Here is a 17,798-nt window from a genome sequence, read left to right on the forward strand (position 1 = left end):
TCTAGGGCCGCTGCTGACAACCGAGCCCTCCGCGAAGCCCGGGCTGCGCCGCCGAGCCCACCCCGAAGACTGAGGAACGTCGTCGCCGGCGCTGTCGACGCCTCTGCGGCTGCTGGTCCCCGCCCTCCCCCGCCCCCATGCTGACTAGGAAAGCACCGCCCACTCGGTCCCAGCTCCCCTGCCCGATTGGGGCGCGCCCGCTCCAAGGGCTCCCATTGGCCCTATCCGACCGGTTCCGCGTGCCGGTGTCTGAATACAGCGCTGTGATTGGTTGTCCTGCGTGTCTGCCTGACAACCAAGGGGCGGGGGGAAAGGAGTCAATGTCAGGGAGGATGATGTCGAAGGAGGGGGAGGAGCTGACCAGTGGTTGCGTTGCGGCCAACCAAAAAAAAAAAAAGATGAAGAGGTGCGCAGGCGTATTTGGTGGCTGCCCCAGCTGCGAGGCGTCCAGGGAGTCACGTGACCCGGCCCAGCGACCGCACCCCGCTGGGCTCTTCTGGCCTTTCCAGGCCCCAGGAGACGCAAAGCAGAGGCTGGCCAGAGCGCCGCGGTGATGGAGGGGTGTGGCGGGTGACAGCCTGCTTAGTCTGGCCCCTTGGGCTTCCAAAGAGAGAAGAGAAGTAGAGAAAGTGACTAAAACGCCCAACTTGTGTCCAAGTTTGCAAAGTGCTTCCCCTTCTGTTTATTTCAGAGTCCCATTTCTAAGATAGTCACATTGAGCCTCAGAGCCCAAAGAAAAACTTCCAAGATGCGAGGCCAGCGAGCCCTTACTGCGAGCTGGTGAGCGACCTGTACGCACACGGGGAGTCATGGGGAGCCCCTGGGTGGCTCTCCGGCCCGACCCTTGAAGGCATCCCGGTACCCTCCTGGGACACCGTCTCCTAACGAGAACGCAGCTGGCGCCCCGCCGCCCGCGAAACAATAAACCCGAACGTGAGAGGGCGCCGAAGCCCGGGCATGTCTGCGCCTCCGCGACTGCGGCAGCCCCCGCACCTGTCCCTAAAACACACTCCTGGGCCACGTGCGGCCGCCTGCGTCACGCGCCGGCCTCCGTCTCCTCCGGCCAGAACCCGCGTGTCGTCGCGGAGTGGGCGGCCCCGCTTCCAGGGAGAAAAAGTTCTGCGCTGGCCTCTGGTTAACCCGCCGTGCGCAATCGTCCTGTCAACCCTGCGGCGGACGGGGCCTCTGAGCCCCGCTGCGAGCCAGATGCGGTGCTGCCCGTCGCGGTCACCGGCCAAGGACTTTCCCTTGAGTTCAAGATCTGGGGAGGAAGCAGCCACGTAAACGGGCGATGAACGCACAGAGGCAATACTGGCCCTCTAGGTTACACGCTGACGGCAGGGTCTTAAGCCTTTGGGGGCTTAGAGAGGTCAGCCAGGAGCCTCATCTCCCACTCACTGCCGGAGTGCGCTCCTACAAAGCCATTTGGCTTTAAATCCATCACCCCTGGAATACAATCTGACCTCTTCACCCTGACCTACAAGTCCCTGAAGGATCCGGCCCCGTCTCCTCTGTTTTCGTCTCAGCCAGTCTCTGCGCGTGCTGCTCAGCCACTCTGGCCTTCTTTTTGTTCTCCCTGGCCTCTTAGTCCTTTTCTGCCTCAGGGCCTTTGCCCTAGCAGTTTCCTCTCTCGAAAATCTTGTCCAACTCAGTCCTCAGGGCTCTACTCAAATGGCCCGTGAATACAGAGCCCTAATCACACCAGCCTCTTTAAAGCGCCCTCCACACTCGCTCCTATTGCTTGTTCTTATTTTTTTCATACCCTGTATCACTCTGAAATGATTTGCTATTGATGTGTTTTCTTATACTCCTCTCACCAAAAAGTAAGTTCTTAGAGGGCAGGGATCTTGGCAGTCTTGTGCCTGGTTGAATCTAAAAACATAAGTAAGATTTAGGAAGAAAAGGGAATGGAGGCCATGGGGGAAAGGACGCGCCAGGCAAAAGTAAAGGTTATAGGGGAACCCCAAGTTCATCAGGCCTACCAAAGTCGGGGGGCATAACAGGCAGGGTACTTTGTCCACCCGGTATTAGAGGCACACAGCCTAGAGTCTACATATTTTATACAGGCACAAACAAAAAAACGCAAATTATTCTATAACAGGAAAAAAAATTTTTCCAATGATTACAATAGAAAAAAATCTAAAAATCTTCAGTTATTTTTACAGCAAAAAAAAAAAGTGTAATCTGAGTTCATTTTAATATATTTTCTGTGATAAGAGATTTTTCTGAAACTTGCCAGGGCCTTCAATGACTCTCTTTCTCTCTCTTTCTCTGTCACACACATACACACACGCACGACTCTGGAGACCAGGCTAACTGACAGATGATTTTTTTTCATTCTGAACTGACCTTTATAAAACCTAACCAACAACATTATTCCTCATCAACACTTGGTGGGTGCTCATGACCAACCTGCAAGGGCTGTGGGACGAGGTTCACAAGAAGCAATTGTGAAAAGCAGCTTGTGCTAAAAGTCAGATTAGTGAGGTGGATAAAAGGGTACTTCCCAGTGGTGGGAATCCAGGAGGGCTTCCTGGGGAAGGAAGCATTTTTACTAGGCCTTAAATCACGGACAAGGCCTCTGAAAGGGAGAGCCCCTCGGAACAGAAGGCCACAAAAGCTCAGAAGTGGAAAAAACTTAAGCATCAAGGAATGATCTGGTTTGACTTGAATCGTATTTTCTTTCTGATGGTGATGAGGTGGTACCATCTAATTTGGCTTTCTAAATAATTGTACAGATACCTCCTAGCCGAATGACCTTGGGCAAATTACTAAGTCTCTCTGGGCATCATAAGTGGAGATGATGACAGAAACTCATAGGGTTTGCTCTCCCGATTAAATGAGAATAAACAAGAAAAGAACTGAGTACTGTACCAGTACATGAACTCTCTCAATAAAGACTAGCACCCAAAAGCCCTGGGAAAACACTCCCAATTCCTCCAACCTTGGAATTGGGAGGCCTGTATGAATTAATAAGAATATGACATCTTTCAGCTAGGATCTGGAAACTTCACATACATTTAAAGTCAGTAGAACTTGATGACTCAGAAAACATGGGTTAATATATACTTTCATTTTTTAACGTATTTCCAGACTCTTCAATAAATGTATGTAAACACTTTTAATATAAAAGACATAGTACACAGCTTACTGTGAAATCTACCTTTTCTTTCCCATTTTAGGATATATTTGGGACATCTTTTCCATGCAAACAATATAGTTGCCTCATTCCTTCCTATCCACGGTCACATGGCATCCCATGGTATGGGGACATCGTAATGTATTTAACAGTTCTCTACTAAAGGTAATTTGGGTTGTTTTCTGTGTTTTAATACTGTAACATATACTCATCACCCTTGTACATTCATCTTTGTACACTCATTCAATTGCTTCTTTCGTATAAATCCCACAGAGTAGAATAACTTGGTGAACGCACTGTATTTTTCTGTATTCACTGATTCTGTTATTGTTATTATTGCAAAAATATTCCATGTTTTAACTGAAGAATTCCAATTGTACGGAAGAATATGAGAAAAGCAAAAAATCATTCTACCTACCTCATTCCAGATCCTCCTCAATCCTATCCCCAAGAAATAACTTGTTATTTTTGGACACTGTGTCCATGTGTATGCCACATGTGTGTATGTGTATGTGTGTAACAATAGACATATGTGTCCTTCCTTAAGGAAAAAAAGGTAATTATTTTATTTATTCTATTACACAAACTTTTTTCTCTTAACATAATTTAGATATTTTTCCACATCAGGGTATAAATTCTTTTAAAATATTGTGAAGTACTTTGTTGTATCGATTGATTATAAACTATTTAGCAGTTTCTCTATTGATGGCAACTTAGGTGCAACCAGTCTTTGGCTATTATCAACAATGCTATAATAAACATCCTTATATATATATGTGTTGCATTGAATATCCTTGTATGTATGTACATGTATGTGTGCGTAAATATATATCCTCAGAAATAGTATTTTGGGGTCAAAAGATATATGAATTAAATATTTTATGAGACTTCTAGAAAGCCTTTCAGAAAGGCAAAGCAATAGGTCTGTCTTCCAAAACACAAGTGTTTTGTTTTTCCAGTCTTGTCAATAATGAGTATGTAAAAAACTTTGCATTTCGCTGACCAAATAAGTGAAAAAAGAGTGTCTCCTTGGGTCGTACTTTGATTATTCCAGTTTCCCTAGTTGTTGTAGATTTTTTGTTTTATGCTTTTCCATTTTCCTTGCCTTGCAAAATTTGTTTAAATAGACAAATCTTTGACTTTATAGCTTCTGAGTTTTGCATCACGCTTAGAAAGTCTTTCCACATTCCAAGATTATTCAACTATTAACATATTTAACATATTATTCAACTATTATTCATTTTATTCATATTATTCAACTATTATTTAACATACTATTCAACTATTAACATATTTAACATATTTAACATATTAAATATTCCACATTCCAAGATTATTCAACTATTAACATAGTTGAATTAAAACTGAAATGGCAGTGCATCTTTTTCCTCACCTATTAGACTACTGAATAAAAATGTCAAGAGAATACATGCTGCCAATAGCTTCTCACGATATATAGTGCATGCATTCATCACAGTAGGCAGCAAAAAATGGTCTCATAGGTTAATTACTTCCAGAAAAGGTCAAAAATAGACTCAAGGGCTTGAGTCAAAAGACATGAGAAAAGTCAAATAATATTTTAAGCACAAAAAGGCAATACAAATAATAAGATAAAGCATCTTTTACTTAACATTTAACAGCCTGCAAATCAGCAGGCATGTCTAAATAAGATCAATGTTTTTGTGTGTTTTAATATATTATATTACCTGTCCAACTTCAAGACCGTATTAAGTGCACCTTCACCTTTGCCAGCCCACATCTGTTCATGTACTTATTGGTCATTTGTTTATCTTCTTTGGAGAAATAGCCATTCAAGTCCTGTGCCTATTTATTTTTTTAACTGGGTTATCTTTGTATTATTGAGTTGTCAGATTTCCTTGTATATTCTAGATACCAGTCCCTTATCAGATACATCATTTGCAAATATATTCTCCCATTCTGTGGGTTGTCTTTTCACTTCATTGATGACATTTCTGGAAGCACAAAAGATTTAAACTTCGCAGTAGTGCAATTTTTCTAGTTTCTCTTTTGCTGCTGATGCTCACATACTTTTTCTTAAGTGAGCCAAATGCACATAACATGAAATTCATCATTTTTTCTACATTTTAAAAAATAATTTTGTCACAAAAATGCAAGTCATGTTTTTTTTTAAAAAAAAAAAAAGAAGAACACAAGGGAAAAGATTGCTGCAATCTAACAATGTTGCAATCTGAAGAGAGAAAAATAATCATGATTATCATTTACTGAGCGTTAACTAAGCACCATGCACAGACCTAGATCAGTGGTTCTCAACGGGGGTGATTTTTCCCCTGAGAGACATTTTGTAATGTCTAGAGATATTTAGTTGTCATAATTGAGGGACAGAGGCAGTGCTACTGGCATATAGTGGGTAGAGACCAGGGATGCTGCTAAACATCCTGCAATGCACAGGGCAGTCCCCACATAAAGGATTATCTAGCTCAAATGTGAGTAGTGCTGAGGTTAAGAAACCCTGATCCATATCCATCGATCATCCCCTCTTACAGATGAGGAGACTGAGGCTTAGAGAGATTAGATAAGTCATGTAAAACTGCATGGCTTGTAGGCAGCAGAACCAGGATTGAAGCTCAGGCAGTCTGTCTTCAGGATCCCCACCCCTTGCCGAAGCAAGGACAGCAGGAAGGAGTTGGCTTTGTGAGAAGTTCTCTTGGGGAGGAACGAATTCAAACATAGACACTGAGAAGTCACATAATCCTAGTCCACAGTCTGATCTTTCAGTGAACCAGGATAGTGAAACGAACAATAAAGCCTAACCTGAAGCTGAGCAGAATGCTTCCCTCTAGAAAATTCTCCCAAAGACAGGAGAATGGGCTTCATTATAGCCTAGATATGGTTCTAGAATATGAAAATTATTGCTCTGCAGAATTACATGAGGCTTTTTAGAAATATAGGTCCTTGGGGACCAATCAAAGCTGTGGAATCTAATGTCTAGGAGTGGGACGCTGGTATCTGTATTCCAAAATTCCTCTGGTTTGGCAAGTGCAGTACTCGTGTCATTACCACATCATGAAGTGGCCAAGACTATTTTCAGATGTTCTGGGCTCAGATGTGATTTTCTTTCTCTCTCTAGCCTGGCCCATCCACTTGATTATTTTAATCCCAAACAAGAAGCTTCAGGAAACCTAGAGGCAGAAGCCAACCAAGAAACCTCTCTATCCATTTATTTCCTCTCATAATATTTTATGTCCAGTGTATTGGTTATCTACTGCTGTGTAACAAACCAAACTTAGTGGTACAAGCAACAATAAGCAAATTCAGGAGCAGCTCAACTAGGTGTTCCGACATGGAGGTCTCTCATGAGGTTATAATCAAGGTATTACAAGGCCCGCAGTCACCCAAAGGCTTGACTGGGGCTAGATGACTCAGTTCCAAAATGACACCCTCACGTGGCTGACACGTTGATGCTGGCTGTTGGTGAGAAACCTCATGTACTCCACAGGCTACTTGAGTGTCCTCAAGACATGGCAGCTGGCTTCCTTCAGAATGAGTGAGCTAAGAGAGAGCACCAAGAAGCTATCCTTTTTAAGCCCTGGCGTCAGAAGTCATACAGCATCATTCTGCCATGTTGTATTCCTTAGAAGCAAGACTCTAAGTCTGGGCCACATTCAAAGAAGAGGGATTAGACCCACCTGTTGCAGGGAGGAATGTCATAGAATTTGGGGACATATTTTAAAACCACCACATCCAGATCTTACCCATGCTGCATTCAGCTCTCTACTGAAGATGAAATTCTTTGATGGTCTTAGACTCCAAAAGCAGCGTGGCTCATCTGGAGATGAGGGTGGACCCAGAGGGCCCGCTGCTCACATTCCACAGTCATCTTCGTGGCACCAGCCAGAAGACTGTTCTGGCACGGGGCAGGAATGACAAGCTCCTGATCAAATCCGGTCAAAACTCTCTTATTTCATTTGGCAAACTGAAGGACATGTTTCTCTCTGAACTCTTGTTTTAAATTAAAAAAAAACAGCAAACAAAGTTAAATTTTAGAGAAAGAGAGTTTTAGCAGAAATTTGAAGGCTTGTATGTTCTCTTCTTATGAAATGCTGCTTACCTTGGGCAAGTGAATTCTACTTGCCTTAAAAAAACAATAAAAAATATTGCTAGACTGTTATCTATGAGACAGAAAGGTCAAAAAATTTTTTTACCCAGAAGGGTCAAAAAATTTCAGAACTCTTGGGGGAAATTTTCCTCAAGGTCTTTCAAAACTGAGGATATAATTGGATAATATATACATAACAAAGGTGGGTAGCTCCCTTCCCAATATCCATTGCATAGCTATTCTTTGCTAACAGAACCAAAGTTGTATTAGTGGCCAATGTGCCTGGCTTAGGGACTACATTTCCCAGCCTCCTTTGCAACGAAGGGAGGATGGTGAAATAATAAGAGGAAGTCATTGGGTGGGGCTTCCAGGAAAACTATTTAAGGGGAACTGACTTAGCTTGCCCTCTTGCTATTACTACTTCCTCTTTCCTGTTGCTTGGAACACAAACAAAATGGCAAGGGCTACAGCAGCCATCTTTGACCATGAGGTAACCTTAAGGAAGGAAGCCACATTTTAAGGGTGGTGGAGCAGAAATGAGGAAGTCTCTGATGAATTTGTGGACGTCCCTGGGCTACGTCTAGACTTTTTTTCTGAAGTAGAGAAAACCTCTAGTTTACATAAGCAACTGTGGTCAGGTGTCTATACCAATAACTAAACCCAGGTCATCACTCATTATAGTATGTAATGCTCATGGTAACTTGCACCATGCTAAATAAATATGATTTGAGGAGATTTGAGGTTGTTTTTTTTTAATCTGTGCTTTCACTTTGCTTTGACCTACTGTTTATGCAACATTTCCCCATCAAAACATCGTGTTCCTTCCATGGCTGGTCCTCAGCCTGGAACTGTAGCTGCAAGTTGCTGCGGGTTATCAGATAGTACTCAGGTTAAGAATGTGATCTGTCATTCTGACTGCCATCCGAGGGGTGAATCACAGGCAATTCAATACATGTTTAGAAAGACTGCCCATGGCCTTCCCGACTTGACGCCACTGCAGGAGGTACCGAGAGCCTGGGTTGGAGGCATGCTTCAGCACTATGGTGATGTCATTATGAGAGGCCCCATATTAGACTGTGCTTCTCAGGCCTCCTGCTTCTGACTGCTGAGTAACTCCTTGATTTTCCTGAGAACTGTTTTCAAAATGGCACGGCTCTGAAAACAAAAAGGCTCAGGTCCATTCGCCAAAGCAGGTATCGCAAAGAGAACCAGCTTCTCACTGAGGCGGAATGTCGACACGATAAAATCGCACTGCTGAGGGCAGCCCGCACCCCGAAGCAGCAGTAACACAGGGCCTCGCATTCTTTCCACTACTCTGATTCTCACACGACTCACCTGGGGACCACAATCAAATGCCGAGTCTGGTTCCGTAGGTCTGGGCTGGGGCCTGAGAGTCTGCATTTCTGACAAGCTCCCAGCGATGCCAAGTCTCTGGTCCACACACTGCATCTTGAGTAGGAAGGCACTCACTGGCTGTTTGCACAACACAGGTTCTCTGGTCTCCATCTGGCTCTTTCTTGTCATTCAGGTCTCTATTCAAATGTCACTTCCTTCACGCAGCCCTCTCTGACCAGCCAGTCCAATCGGACCCCTATCACTTTTTGGACCAGCCAGTCCAATCAGACCCCCACCACTTCACCCAGATTTCTCTTCACGGTACTGACCAATCTTGGGATGAACAAGGCATCGTCATTCTGCCGCTTACTCGTTTATTTCTCCTCTCCCCCGATAGAATGTTCCATGAGAGCAGAGGCCATGTCTGCCTCCTGCCCTGTTCATCTCTACATCTCTAGTCCCTAGAACAGTGCCTGGGACATAGGCTCTTGATAAATACCTTCAACCTCTTCTTCAGCCAGAATGTTCTTCCAGAGATGAGGCGGTCCCTCTCAGATACCTCAGGACTTGGAAAAATGTTTATTTTCTGATGAGGAAAGTCCTGTGTCTACTATGAAAAAAAATTTCAAAAAATTCAAAGAGACGTTTACCTAGGTTAGGTTCTCCAAGAAGCAGAACTTGAGACAAGAAGGAGAGCGTGATAGCTGATTTGGGAGGTGACTCCGGGACAGAGAAGGGAGGGAGGGGAGGAAAGGAACTGACTCGGGGTACATTGATGAGCAGGTTACGGCTACGGGCAACTGAAGTACAGTCCCTCTGGGGACTTCCAGGAGTGAGGAAACTGGAGTCCTGCTCATCATTGGTTGAGATTGGGTAGGTGGTTGTAATGGCATGGCATTTCCAGCCACCGCATGAGCAGGTTGAGCCCACTTTCGCAGCCAAAGCCAGGCCTGAGCCAAAGAATCGCAGGTGCTAACAGAGAGATGACATCCATGGGCATGGTGAATGCCAAGGAGACAGGCATGCCACCGACGGGGTCTGCCACAGTGTCTACCCAGAATAGAACCTAACTCTTCTCTGGGAACCGCTGCCACTACCCCATCCCCAGGTCACCTGGATGAACCCCTACAAGCCTTGTTTTGAGGACCACCGTCAGCCCGTGTATTTTCAGCCTGCCTATATGCAAACCAGGACAAAGTGTACCTTCCTTAAATTATTTTTGTATTGAGCTATAATTCACACACCATTAAATCTACCATTTTAAAGTGTAAAGGTCAGTGGTTTTAGTACATTCATTATGTTGTACAACCACCCCTATCATCAATTCCAGAATATTTTCATGACCCTTATAAGAAACCCCACACCCACTAGCAGTCACTGCCCACTCTCCCCTCTCCCCAGCTCTTGGCAACCGCTAATCTACTTTCTATCTATGGATTTGCCTGTCCCGGATTTTTCGTAGAAGTAGAACCACAAAATGTGGCCTCTCATGTCTGGGTTCTTTCCTTTACATTAATGCTTTTAAGGTTTATATACATTGTAGCACATATCAGAACTTAATTCTTTTTATGGCTGAATAATATTTCATTGTATGAATGGACCACACTTTGTTAATCCATTCACCCACCGATGGATGTTTGGGTTGTTTCCACTTTGGAGAGTATGATAAATAAGGCTGCTATGAATATCTGAGTTCAAGTTTTTGTGTGGATGTATGTTTTTAATTTTGTCGAGTATCTCAGACACTTTTTAAAACTGTTCTAAGTAACTTCCTGTGGCCAGGTGGGCAGCAGCCTTGGCTGAGGGTCAAATATGCCCTCATTTTTATTGACTCAAAGGCATCCTCAGACTTATATGTCTCACCATCAATGTCGGTACCCCAGTGCTTGCTTCCCCAGGAGAAACAATTATGTCAGCTTCAGCATTAGGGTCTGGGGGATGGAACTGGGCCTCTGAGAAACGAGGAGCCCACATGTGCATATATAACAGGACTATGTGTGTCTGTACGCTCTCCAGAATGTGTACATGACCTTTGGTCTATGGGGTTTAGAAAGTGCCCTACTGCCTCAGGACCCAGAAGCCCAGAATTCCCAAACCCACCTGCATTTTTTCACACAAATTCATATGTGTCTATGATGTAAATAGGACCCTCCAGGTGTGCTGCCTTCACACAGTTCAGAACCTGAACAGCCACGCTATGAGGCGCCCCCCACCCACAACCCGAATGTTTATATGCATCATTCCCCCCTTCCTGCCACAATCGGCATCAGATGGTATTCGCCGATTCTCTCTTTCAAGAATTCGGAAGTTGAGTTGAGACCAGAAGGTGGGAACTGCATCATAATAATGGCCAGGTTATTCCATTCTGCCATGCAGGACATAAACCAGCCCAGGAGCCAATCCCTCAACCTCATTTCTTATTAAGCCTGAGAGTTTAACGGTTTCTAATATGGGCATGGTCCCACAGCTCCACCACTAACATTATAGTATTTTCCCTTCCAGCTTAATGTAATTCTTTCCACTGGTGTGCTGGGGCTGGCTCCTGTGGTCTTAGCTATCCAGCTATGAACACCTACACAATGCCTCCTTCAGCGACACCGTGAGGGAGCTTGAGATCAGCCACTCTGGGAGTCCTTACACCGTGGCAATCAACAAGCGCTACAAAGAAGGAATTTTCTTTACAGAGTCCTTTGTAAACATTTACCAGCGCACCACTGATTTTACTTCCAAGACATCTAGTTCACTCATTCAGGTGTCCACTCACTGTTTGACATTCTCCCGAAGTACACTAGGAGCTTATATTGGGAGAAATGGAGACAGATGATATATAAGTAAACATAGAAACGAACAAGATAATTCTAGGTAGTGATATGGTATGAGAAAAATTAAGCGGAACAGCTGATATGTTGACTACGCCTCCTTATCGTTTTTGGGTTATTTTTTTTTTCACATCATATCAGGAACAATTCCTCAAGTCTTAAAAAAGTCTAAAAAACATTCTTCTTAATGACTTCATAATATTTATCTTTTGTGAGAATACTCTTGTCATTTCTTTAAGCATTCCTGTATTATTCTGGGTTTCTCAGCCTTGGCTCTATTGATATTTGGGGTCAAATAATTTTTGAGGGGTGCTATCCTCTGTAATATAGGAGGTCGAGCAGCATCCCTGGATTCTACCTACTAGATGTCAATTGCAGTCCATCCCAACACACACCCCAGTTATGACCACCAAAATGTGTCCAGATTTGTCCCCTGGGATGGTGGGGGGCAAAATGACATTGGTTAAAGATCGCTGCCATAGTTGGACTTTAAAACTGAAGCTTCTGGTAGGGAAGTGGCTCTCAGAGTGTGGCCCCTGGACCAGCATCAGTATCACCATCTGGGAACTTGTTAGAAATGCGAATTCTCTGGTGCTTCTCCAGATACGTGAAATCAGAATCTCTAGAGGTGGGGACCAGGCAATCTGTGTTTTAACAAGCTCTCCAGGGGATTCCGATGCACACTCCAGTTTGACAGGGGGCTGGAGATGAATGTTTTAGAGATCAAAATAATGTTGGAGCGTGAGTGGCTTCCTGCAACGCGTGGCTGCGGTTGCATCACACTGACGGTTCCCCTCCGGCTGAATCATGACTGGTGTCGGTGATTAGTGCAAATTAGCTAAGTTCAGGTGTACTTTTGACTTAAGTATAACCTTTCAGTTCAGGATTACCAAACACCACTTATTTTTACCCCAAGGAGGCTCTGGGAGGCTCCAGGGCCAGAAAGAAAGTTAAAAATAGAAAGCAAATGGATCACCTGACTCTGGGTTCTAAGCACCTCGTAGAGCTTCACCACTGCATAGAAACTTTGATTCTTTAAATGAGACATTTTGGTTTTTTTGGAAACCGAAGAGCCACAGAACGCACAGCCACACCGAGACGTACCACCAGCGGTTACCTCTCGTTCTTGTAACCATCCTATACCTCAGGCTACCACGAATTCAGTTCAGAAATGTGGGTTCTCTTATTTTCTTCCTTGGTTCCTACATGAGGGCTTATCCTCACCTGCTGTTGGAATAAGAGAATCTCTGGTCTTGTGATTCTTAATGGTGGCAGCACTGCCCCATCCCAAGGGGCATTTGTTAAAAGGGGTGGGGTGGGGTGGGGCTGTCACGGTGACTGGGACCTCTGGCATTTAGTGGGTTAGCGACAGGGTTGTTAAAACGTCCTACAGAATGCTCGTGGGAATGTAAAATGGTACAATCGCTTAGCAAATAATTTAAGAGTTCGGTTTTGTTTTGTTTTTTTAATTGAGGTAAAATTTGCCTATGACATTATACAAGTTTCATGTATACAATATTATAATTGGACATCTGTACACACCACAAAGTGATCGCCCCCAACAGTCTAGTCACCTTTCATCACTATCCAGTCGACGTCCTTCACCTCTTTCACCCATCGCCAGCCACCAATGTATTCTCTGTAGCTTTGAATTTGTTTTTGTTTTGTTTGTTCGTTTGTTTTCTCTTGTTTAGATTCCACGTAAGCGAAATCATGTGGTATCGTTGTTCTCTGCTTCACTTATTTCGTGTAGCGTAATAGGCTCAAGGTCCATTGGTGTCGTCACTGATGGCAAGATTGCATTCTTTTTGTGGCCGAGTGGTATTCCATTGTATGTGCATGTGTGTATATATACACATGTGTGTGAGTGTGTGTGTGCATCACATCTTTATCCATTTATCCATTGATGGACCCTTAGGTCGTTGGCTATTTTAATGCTGCAATCAATGAACGTAAGGGTGCATATATCTTCTTCAATTAGTGTTTTTGTATTCTTTGGATAAATACACAGAAGTTAAAATTCAACATACGCTTAGGATAAGACACAGTCATTCCACTCTTAGGTATTCACTAAAGAGAAAAAGAAAGCCTATGTGCATACTCATGCACAAACGCTTACATCACCTCTATTGGTAATAGCCCCTAAACTGGAAATAACCTGAATGTCCATCAACAGGTGAACATATGGACCGTGGTACATCCATACAGGGGACTGCTGTGTAGCAGTAAGAAGGAATGAGCTACTGCTGCATAACTCGACATGAAGGAATCTCAAAATAAGTATGCTGCATGAAAGAAGCCAGACAAAAAAAAGAATATGTGCTTTATGATCGATTCCCTTTACATAAAAACTGTAGAAAATTCAAATTAATCCATAGTCACAGAAACCAGAACAAAGGGATGTGGGGGAGTGTGAGGAGGGGTTACAAAGGGGACTCCATTGTAATCCCCTTTGGGAAAGAAAACAGTTGGGGGGTGATATGTTAATTAGCTCTCCATGGGGCAGCTCTCACCCTGGCAGCTGGCTTCTTTCACCAGACGGAGAGAGACAGAACGAGAGCATCCAAGATGGAAGCCACCGGTGTTTATAACCCACTCTTGGATGCGAAGTCCATCGCTTCTGTCATATACTATTCATTTGAAGTAAGTGGGTAAATCCAACTTGCCCTAAAGGGAAGGGCATTACACAGAAGTACAAATACCAAGAGACGTGGATCTTTGGGGACCCCCTTAGATGCTTCCCATCACATGGAAACAGATGCCATCATGAGTATGAGAATGCAAATCTGCAGGTTCTCTGGCTCTGCCCAAACCAAGGCACGTTAACTGTGGCCAGGCAGAACAGAACCACTTCACAAGACCATTTTCTTCTTAAAAAATTAGCACCATCGCTCCTGCCCCATTGGCCAGAGTGAGTCACATGACCCTGCCCAATTCAAAGGGTCTGGGATGTGTATCTCCATAGAGCCAAGACGAAAAAGAGAACTAGACATTGAAGAAAGTGTGTATTTCAACTATATATGGCAAGGAGATTTAGATTTAATGTGGACCCCAACATTAAGAGGCAAGCATCCTTGTCTACATGTTAATGATGCAGAGCCACGCTCCTCAAAATTAATAATAATATTTTTAATAGAATGTTCCCTTGACACACATAGGATCCTACATGTTTTAATATTTATGGTGAATCCTCTGTGTGTGTTAACTCATTTGATCCTGACAATTCCCCAGAAAGGTTTGTACTTTTATTTCTCATTTTAAAGATGGGTTCTGAACATCTGCTTTTACCCAGAGAACACTTTTCTTTTTTTTTAGGCGAGGCAACCCTTCGTTGACCTCACAGATTGCAAAGACCTTGTCAGCTTACAATCCCTTATTTTTTATTTTTTACACCTATAGCACCTGGTCTTCCTAGGTGGTCTCCCATCCAAGTACTAACCAGGCCCGACCCCGCTTAGCTTCCGAGATCAGACAGGATCAGGCTTCTTCGGGGTAGGATGGCCATAGATGAGAGAATAGTTCTGACACCAAACACGTGGAGGTTTTTCCCACACCAACCAACTATCCAATCTTCCGGACACCAGTTGGGTGTCCAGAGATTCAATTCCGACACTAACTACCTGGAGTTATGGTCAGACACCACAGGTCCCACAAGCCTGCCCCCGCACCAGATATGAATCACAAGTCCAGCCCCCGCCTCAAGTTCAGTAATTCCTTAGAAGGGCTCACAGAACTCAGGAAAACATTTTACTTACTGGATCTCAGTTTATTATAAAGGATACAACTCAGGGACAGCCTGATGGAAGACATGCCTCAGACAAGGCGTGGGGGGACATGGACACAGAGCTTGCATGTCTCTCCAGGTGTGACACCCTCCCAGGCCCTCCACATGTTTACCAACCCTTAAGGTCATTAAATCTTGTTCAAAGTCTTTATAGAAATTAATTTCAAGTCCCTCCCCCTACTTGTCCTTTCCCCAGTAGTCTGTGCTTGGGGCTGAAACTTCCGACCCTCCAAATCACTTGGTCTTTCTGGCGACCACCCCATTCTGAGTCTATCGAGGTGCCCTACCCCAAGTCACCTGATTAGCCCAAACTCAGGTATGGTCGAAAGGAGCTTGCCATTAATAATGGGAGACCCTCCTGTCACTCAGGAAAGTCCAAGGATTTTTCTGAGCTCTGTGCCAGGAACCAGAGATAAAGTTCAAATATATTTCTTAGTATACAGTAGTCCCTCCACATCCGTGATTTCACTTTCCTCAGTTTCAGTTATCCACTGTCAACCGCAGCTCAAAAAATACTAAAATGAACATTCCGGAAATAAACAACTCATAAGTTTTAAATTGTGCGCCGTTCTGAGTAGTTCATTTCATCTCACATCATCACAAAAAGGGTGAGTACAACTCAGCAGGATATGTGGAGAGAAATAGAGAGCACATTCAGATAACTTTTATTACAGTAGATGTTGTAATTGTTCTATTTTACTATTAGTTATTGTTGCTAATCTCTTATTCTGCTTAATTTATAAATTAAACTTTATTATAGGTATGTATATACGGGGGAAAAACAGTATATATAGGGTTCAGTACTATCTGCAGTTTCAGGTGTCCGCAGGGGATCTTGAAACATATCCCCCATGATAAGGGACGACAACTGTACTACAGAGGTTAAACGACTCATCCAAGGTCACTGTACTGGCTGTCCTGTGACCACCCATCCAGATCCACTCTGCATCTTCTCACTGATCTCAGTCACCCCTGGGAGGCTAACCTGTGTGGTCCGCATCGGCAGACCTGTCTTTTCTAGTAGCCTGAGGCAATGGGTAGCCTAAAGGAGGAGAAGAGGGAGTTGGGGTATTTATTGCCCCAGCTCCTTACCTGTGGGGTTGCAGCAGGTTGGTCTGTGCCTGGACCCAAGCCCTCTCTCCATAGAGTGACCCATTCTGGTAACCACTCCCTGTCCTCACCCTTTCCAACACGGGAGTGGCAATTCCGCTGCCACTGGCCTCAGCATATGATGTGATCCCTTATACTGCACTTTACGCAAATCACTCAATCTGAGCGGCCACTTCTTTGGTGCAGGAGCCGAGTGGCTGATTCAAGTGATAAGCAGTAGAGCTGGGCTTGGCTTAGTATGATGAGACAATTATTTGTTAGATTTTTTTCTAAAGTTCATGTTGATGTCTAAACACATGGAAATTATATCATTTAATATAGTGAATAAAAAATAACTTTCGAAATCCAAATAAATTTTTCTTCACAAAATCAAAATATATTCATTGTAGGAAGATAAAGATAAATAGAAAGAAACAATCAAACTTTTGGCCTACTCCCTGAAAAATAAATGTAGCATTTTCGTGTATATCCCTCTATTTTTTTTCTATGCTTGTACATTATGACTGTTTTACAAGATTAAAATATTCACGTACACGCTGTTTTTAATCTTTTTTCCTATTTAATAAATGGTGATCATCTTTTCATGCCCTTACATCCTTTTAAACGGTTATTTGGCGTTGGATTGTGGGATTGTGTCATAAATTTTAAAGCTAATTTTCTATTTTGGGTGCTTAAGTTATTTTCAGTTTTGATTTCTACAAATAACACTGCAATAAGTTGGGTTGCTTTTTTGTTTGTTCAGTTTTTGGGGCCAAATTTGGCATTTCTAAATGTAGAATCAATAGATATGGGTGACACATTTCAAGGCTTCAGATGTAAATTGCCAAATCCACCCCCCACATCTCCACCCTTACCCCAGACAGCCTGCCTGTAAAATGTCTATTTCTCTACATCCTTACCAACACTGGATATTAAATATTTGTTTAAAAATCACTGCAAATCACTGCAGAGTGATATTATTAATGTAATTAAATGTCATCTATGTGAAAAAAAAAAGTCTCTATTTAAAGCATAAAGGATTGTTCCAAACTAAATAAGTTAAAATTAGCCTTCCCTTGAATAGATTGACATGGCAAAAAACTTAATATTAGAATTATAACCACACAGTCAAAGCGAAGAGGAAGTCGATGCATCTATTTATTACAGTGGAGAAATCTGACAGACACTACCTCCATCAGGTGATCAAAGTTCACATCAAGAGTGAGAAATCGTATTAGGAGCATACATCTTCAATATGAGCAATGAGAAGTGCACTTTACCTCCCTGGTCTCCCCGCCTCCAAACCCAACACCCCAGTCTAATCATGAGAAACACATCGGACATTCCACAAAATACCTAAGTGGTACTCCTTAAAACTATAAAGAAAGTCATAATAGCCGAAAGTGGCTACATCCATTGACTGATGAATGTGTAAACAAAATGTGGTATATCCATTCAATGGAATATTATTCAGCCATAAAAGGGAATGAAGCCCTGATCCATGCTATGATATGGATGGACCTTGAGAAGAGTATGCTAAATGAAAGAGGCCAG

The 17,798-nt window shown here is 43.3% G+C and overlaps 1 pseudogene; it reads right to left on the reverse strand.

The window, feature by feature from the left end:
• Window positions 1-14,761: 14,761 nt before the first annotated feature.
• LOC112481667 lies at window positions 14,762-14,880 on the reverse strand (annotated as a pseudogene).
• Window positions 14,881-17,798: the final 2,918 nt, after the last annotated feature.

The sequence above is a fragment of the Pteropus alecto genome, unplaced genomic scaffold (genome assembly GCF_000325575.1).
Source record: "Pteropus alecto unplaced genomic scaffold, ASM32557v1 scaffold44, whole genome shotgun sequence".
Taxonomy (NCBI): domain Eukaryota; kingdom Metazoa; phylum Chordata; class Mammalia; order Chiroptera; family Pteropodidae; genus Pteropus; species Pteropus alecto.